The following is a 6,832-nucleotide window of genomic DNA, read 5'->3' on the forward strand; positions in this document are numbered from 1 at the left end:
TCTAGAATAGTTTTTATTTTGAATAGTTCAATTTAAATTCTATTTTTCAGATATTACATATGATGTATTAGATCTGAAAGTATGTTAATTAGATTGATTTTTGATACATGATATGTATGCAAAGTATGTATTAGTTAGATCTTAAATTGTATATGTGATATGTTAATTTAGATCTAACTAGTTTTGTAGTTAAATTTATATTTTTGATTAAGGTGTTCCTCATGGATGTCTGGTCATAAGAACAAAGTAAGATTTTAAGACCCTCTCTTTCCATTCAATGGGGTGTTCATATGACGTGTAGGGGTGCCACGCGTTCATCCTTAATCAGAAATCAAAACTTATTTTTCTGCAAAACTATAGATCCTGAAATCTTAGGATTTATTTTACATGCTTTGTTTATCAACCCAAGCTTAATTAATGTATTAAGCTTATGAAATTAAATTAAGTCTAAAATTGAGAATTTCAGATCTAAGATATTTTCATAAAATTAGGTTTGGACTTGGGTAGCTCAATTAGGTCTAGCAGTTGATCAAACCGAATCAAGAGTTGGTTAGGTGGGATCATGAAAGCTAATAATTGACCAGCATAATAAGATTAAGTCTGGATCAAGGTCGAATCATATTTAGATGTGACTTGATAAACACTTAATTTAAGTCATTTAAAGTAAAAAATTATATTTAATTTATTTTATTTATTAAGAATTTGATGCTTCTTTTTATGTTTTACATGAAAGGGATCACCGATACAAAGAGTCCGATTCGCAGATCAAAAAGACTCAAGTTTGAAGAAAATTAGACTTAAAATAAAATTAAAATAAAAGAAGGATGCATACGGTATTATAGAAAATGAAGATACTATGCAAGAAATCCAAAAAGGATATAGGCATCATTTTAAAGAAACAAAAATTTCTTTTTGTAATAAAAAAAAACTAGCACAGCGGCAGCGCGAGAACCAGCGCACGGCAGCACGGGTGCGGGCGCACGGCAGGCGGGCACGGATGTGCGGCATGGCGGGTTCGTGGGGAGTGGTGCTGGCAGACACAGTGGCGAACAGATGCTCATTAAAGGAAAAAATATGATACTTGAAAATACTTTAAAAGGAAGAATTTGTATTTTCTTTATCTGCTTGTGATTTTTCCATCTCATCCATCCATCTTTTAGTCCATAGTATTTTCTTTAGTCCCACATCTAAAAACCATGTAAAACTCATCCCTCCTAACATCTATAAAAAGGCTCTTGTACTCCCATTTGAGGATCATCCCAGAAATTCTTCTAGAGCCTTGTATAAAGGAAGAGAAAGGGACTACTCCATGAGCAGCTAGGCTAGCAGTCTCGGGAGTGGAGAAGAAATTTTGTAATGACATAGAGTGGGTTTATTGTTCTAAACTTTTTTATATTTCTTTATATGCAATAAAGATTATGCTTTTTATTTAAATCGTCATGAGTTCTTTATTTGCTCTCTTTTATATGCTTTTATTTATGCTTTTCTGTTAGATTAATATTAGAAACAACTTTTACTTTTTAGAGACGCATTGTGATCTATGAGTACAAAGCGTGCCGAGGAAAGAAAAGTTGTTTACCTAGTACTTTTTGAAGATGCACCGTGATCTACGGGTATAGGGTGTGCCGAGGAAAGATAGATATTTTTTCTAAGATTAATCGTATCTATTTAATTAAAAAAAAAAGAGATACAACTCTACTAGTGCAAAATTAATTCAAAACTCCCAAGCTCTTTATTTTCTAATTACATCAATCTTAAGATAATTTATTTTCTAAATCAACACAATGCTTCTTTCTTTTATTTTGCAATCTCAACTTAGCCCAAGGTCCTTGAGGATACGATCTCGACTCATCCTACCTACGTAGTGAGTAGAGTTATTTTTGGTGCTATCAATGACTATGCATCAAATTTTGGCATCATTGCAGGGGATCTTGGCATGGTTGAATTAAAAAAAAAAATCATTGATATTTCATAACACTTAACTAAAATAGCGTAACCTCAAATATAAAAATTTCTAACTTGATTGGACACCTTGTTTCTTTGCATTGCATCTCCATAATTAACTTTAAGGGCATAACCCATTAACCAAGATAAGGTGGAGATTTGATCACCCTTCCTTGGCCCACAAATCACTCCCTTGCATTTGTATAACCTAGACCTTAATCTAAAATTAATTAGACGTTGACCCCTAAGGATTTTGAGCTCATTAGGTCAAGGACCCTGAGAGTTGAACCAGGTTAGACTTGATCAGCTAGCTGGTGTCTAGGAATGTGGTTTGCGGGATGACTGGGCCCAAAGGAAGGTGGTTTTTAATTGGTTCCGTTCGCTGACCTGACCAATTTAATTGGTGTCTAAGGAAAGCAATGGGGGGACTCCCACTGACCTTATACTTATCTGGCTAGTTGGTTGGTCAAGCTCCGACTTGGAGGGCTTGAAGGCTAACTACAGTTAGGAGCTGTTTAGAACTAGGATAACTTTAGGATAGAGAGTCCACTGCATGCTAACTTGATTGTAATTAAAATCTAACCACAACTAATTCTTCTATTAGTTTTAGGACTTTTTAGGATCTCTTCTTTAGAACTCTTTTCTCTCTTCTCTTCTCCTCTTAATAAAAAAAAAAATCCTTAACAGACTAGGATAGTCCTACATAGACCTTTTAGTTGCATGTTAGGTCGACGATCACTAAAACCCGACTTGCAACCATTAGATGAAGAATTAGAAAAGACTCTTAAGACTATCTGAGTTAGAAACATGGCTGCACCTGGTGAGGCTAATCCTCCATGCTCATTGAGAGAATATTTCACTCCATCCTCGTATACCTACTCTCTATGCATTCAAGCACCTGCAATAGAAGCTACCCAATATGAGATTAAGTCTAGCATTATTCAAATGTTGCCATCATTCTATAGACTTAGTAACGAGGATCCATACAAACACTTAGATGAATTTCTTGAAATTTGTTCCACAGTAAAAATTCAAAACTTCTCCGATGATGCCCTTAGGTTGAAACTGTTCCCTTTCTCACTTAAGGACAAAGCCAAGCATTGGTTAAACTCCTTAGACTCTATAACCATTTCAACTTGAGAACATCTTCAGAGAGAATTTCTCAAGAAATACTTTTCAATTGGAAAAACAAATCAAATTAGAAAAGCTATCACTAGTTTTTTTCAATTGGAGGGTGAACTTTTTCATGAGACATGGGAAAGGTTAAGGAACCTCATTCGTAAATGTCCACACCATGCTGTCCCTAAATGGCAACTTTGTCAGTGTTTTTATGATGGTTTATCAGAGAAACACTGACAAATGGTGGATGCATCATGTGGTGGGACATTCATGCTAAAGAGTGAGGATGAAGCCTGACAGCTCTTTGAAACACTTAGTGAGAATTTCCTACATCATATGTCTGCCACCTCTAGAGAACAACCCATGCTTCAACAAAAAAGAAGTGGAATTTATCAGATTAAAAAGGTCATGGATATCCACAGTAAGGTAGATGAACTGTCTCAAAAATTAGACCGTTTTCTAAATACTGGACAATCCCCGATTCCACCTAACCTAATCCAAGAAGTTTGTGTATTGTGTGCAAGTCCGAACCATTTTGTTAGTGAATGCCCAGCCGCACCTCAATTTTCTGAGTTTGTGCACGAGCAGGTTCAGAAAGCTTAAGTCCAACAAACTCGCAGACCAGAAAATGATCCATATTCGAACACTTATTGTGGAAAAAATTCAGTGCAGGGGTAAAATGATAATTTTAAAACTTTTTTAAAATCACTATTTTACAGTAAAAATTATTAATTAATCTAATTAATTAATAAGAATTTATCCTACACTAGGATCTAAATATGATATATAGCATGCATGTATTTAAATTTGAAATTCAAATTTGAACAGTAAACACTTTACTGTAATGTGTTCAGAACACAATATCTTTGTGCGGGTAGTAGATCGCCGTAATCTGATCACAGTCGAGAGAGTCTGATCATTACAATGTAGCTACACAGTGTGTTTGGCTTTTGCAGATCGTCCACACGAAGCTTCCGGTCTGATCGACTCCTCACGAGTGCTAGCTCGTTGTAGAGCCCTTTCGACGGTCGATGCTGATCGAACTCCTTCGATCGACGTCTGCTGATTCTTTAGATGCTCCAGATCATCAACAGACATGCTTGAGAGGATGTTGAAGATCTTCCTAAAATTTGGTAGGCTCACGACACTCGTAGCTCACCTTCTCACTTCTCGAACTCCAGGCTGAAACCCTGAAGAACTCACTGAAACCCTACACATATTTTTTCTTTCTTTTCTTTTTTTTTCTCTCAGAAGGATATAGACCTTCACCTTGCACACAAGGATTTCTCACGTCCAGATTTTCTCTCCAAAATTTTTCTTGCACACGCCCCACTCTTCTCCTCCTTTTAAAACAACAACCAAGGTCTTATCCACGTGAGAGGATAAAGATGAGTAATTGCACATTTGAATTCAAATCAAATTTTGAATTCAAATGAAAACTAATTTATCCCTATCCACTAAGGGTGTGAGAAGAGGAGGGCATAGCTTAATTTGTGCATGAGTGATTTCATGAGAAATATTTTCTCATGTAATAAATGGGGCGCTAAAACAGGATAAGGTCCAGGTGCTAAGATTGGTTGCTCATTCAAATTCAAACTTTGTTTTGAATTTGAATGGCCAACCAATCATCCTTATCCACTCATTTGGTGCATTAAAGTAGGGCGTGAGGAGGGCTTTGTGTGAGAAAAAATTCATGAGAACTTCCTTCTCGTGAATTCAAATGGGCACAGTGGAAGTGAGGTGGTGCAGGGAGAATGGGTCAAGTTGGTTTCATTATTTAAACCAACCTAATTGAACCAAATAATTTAGGCCCAATTAGACTAATTTAAACCCAACCAAATTAGGCTTAATTAGGCTCAATAAAATCTTAATCAAATCTGGAATTGATTAAGCCCAACCCCTGATCAAATCAGGGACCAAACCATCTCGATGATTAGGTCAACTCTTAACCGAATCGGGTCAAACCCAACTGAATCCAATTCAATTGGACTTGATCCAAAAATAATTACTCAATTAAATTGAGTTAATTAGTGATTAAATCACTAATTAAATCTCTCATAAATATTGAGTCCAAATCCGATAGGTAATCGAGAATCAGAATTCATCGATATGTAACCCTGATCGAAGAGTCCCAAACCAGTGGGACTCTTGACCCCGGTATCCAAAATGTGTGGGACTCATGATCAGAGAATCTTGATTCTCGATCATAGAGTCCCAGACACATAGAACTCATAGTCCATGAGTATTAAGACTCTTCATCAGCCATCAGATCAGATAGGAACCTCTAATGTGTGTGACCCCGCAGGTTCGAACCTAAGCCAGTAGCACAGGAACCAATTCCTGTACTAATCGAAGTGACCATCTAGCAATGGTACCCGATGATCAGATAGGTTGAATAGTCACAATCACAATACTCAGAACCTACGTAAATATGGTTACTGTATAATTCATCCTTTTGACTTCTGTGTTTAGGATGACTTAGGGTTAAACTGTCCACCCTGATTAGATCATCCGAATCGTGCTTAACTCAAACAGTCCTGTGACTCCTCACAAAGACTACCCTGGCCAAGGTTTTGCTAAATTGAAATATGACTGTACACAGCTCCTAAACTAGAGTGATCAATCCCATCTTGACACACGCACCGACAAGTCAAGTACTTGACTACACCCAGCAGCCTTTCGTCACTGAATTAGAAATTCAGGTAGTCCAGTGCCTAAGTGCAGTGAGTTGCTTGCAAGTCACCATGGTGGTCTCAGGTCGGAGGGATATTTATATCCATATTCCATCGAAGCAAATCTTGACAGTAGAAATAGCTCCAGAGTCGGTCACGTTTAGTGTAGATGTACCCATCTCACCTGTGTGCCATACCAGTGTCTCCACACTCATTGGTTAAGAGGACAACCAACCTATATGGTACACAATGACCTATGCTTGATAAGCGTTGTCATCCTTGGTAACAATGTATCATTTGGTCGCGAACAGATTTAAGGCTTGTTGGGTATAAAATACCCTCAGTCGAAGTTCTTGGCGGGATTGACCCTCGCAAGTCTCTTCCGACTTTCGACTGCTGTTGGTGAACTCCCATCGCTCCGCCTGCACTCCTACGGGAGTCGGGCTCCGCCCATGACTTCAACCGCAAGTAGACTCCGCCCGGACTCCTACGGGAGCCGGACTCCATCCTCAACATCAACTGCTGGTAAGCCTTGTCCGGACTCCTATGGGAGCCGGACTCCGCCCACGACTTCAACCGCAAGTAGACTCCGCCCGGACTCCTACGGGAGTAGGGCTCCATCCTCAACATCAACTGCTGGTAAGCCTTGTCCGGACTCCTACGGGAGCCAGACTTCGCCTTTGACTTTGATAGCAGGAAGACTCCACCCGGACTCCTACGGGAGCCGTCCTTCATCCTCGACTCCAACAGCTACAGACAGACTTCGTCCGGACTCCTACGGAAGCCAGACTCCACCAATGACTTCAACCGCAAGTAGACTCCACCCGGACTCCTACGGGAGTCGGGCTCCATCCTCAACATCAACTGCTGGTAAGCCTTGTCCGGACTCCTACAGGAGCCGGACTTCGCCTTTGACTTTGATAGCAGGAAGACTCCACCCGGACTTCTATGGGAGCCGGGCTCCGTCCTCGACTCCAACGGCTGCAGACAGACTTCGTCCAGACTCCTACAGGAGTCGGACTCCGCCCACGACTTCAACCGCAAGTAGACTCCGCCCGGACTCCTACGGGAGCCGGGCTCCATCCTCAACATCAACT

General features: G+C 39.4%; 1 non-coding gene across 1 annotated transcript; it reads right to left on the bottom strand.

The window, feature by feature from the left end:
• Positions 1-3,139: 3,139 nt before the first annotated feature.
• On the bottom strand, positions 3,140-3,245 carry LOC140858231 (small nucleolar RNA R71). Its single transcript, XR_012141799.1, has one exon. It is a non-coding gene; the product is annotated as a small nucleolar RNA R71 (small nucleolar RNA).
• Between the last annotated feature and the right edge of the window lie 3,587 nt (positions 3,246-6,832).

Source organism: Elaeis guineensis, chromosome 5 (assembly GCF_000442705.2).
Source record: "Elaeis guineensis isolate ETL-2024a chromosome 5, EG11, whole genome shotgun sequence".
Classification (NCBI taxonomy): domain Eukaryota; kingdom Viridiplantae; phylum Streptophyta; class Magnoliopsida; order Arecales; family Arecaceae; genus Elaeis; species Elaeis guineensis.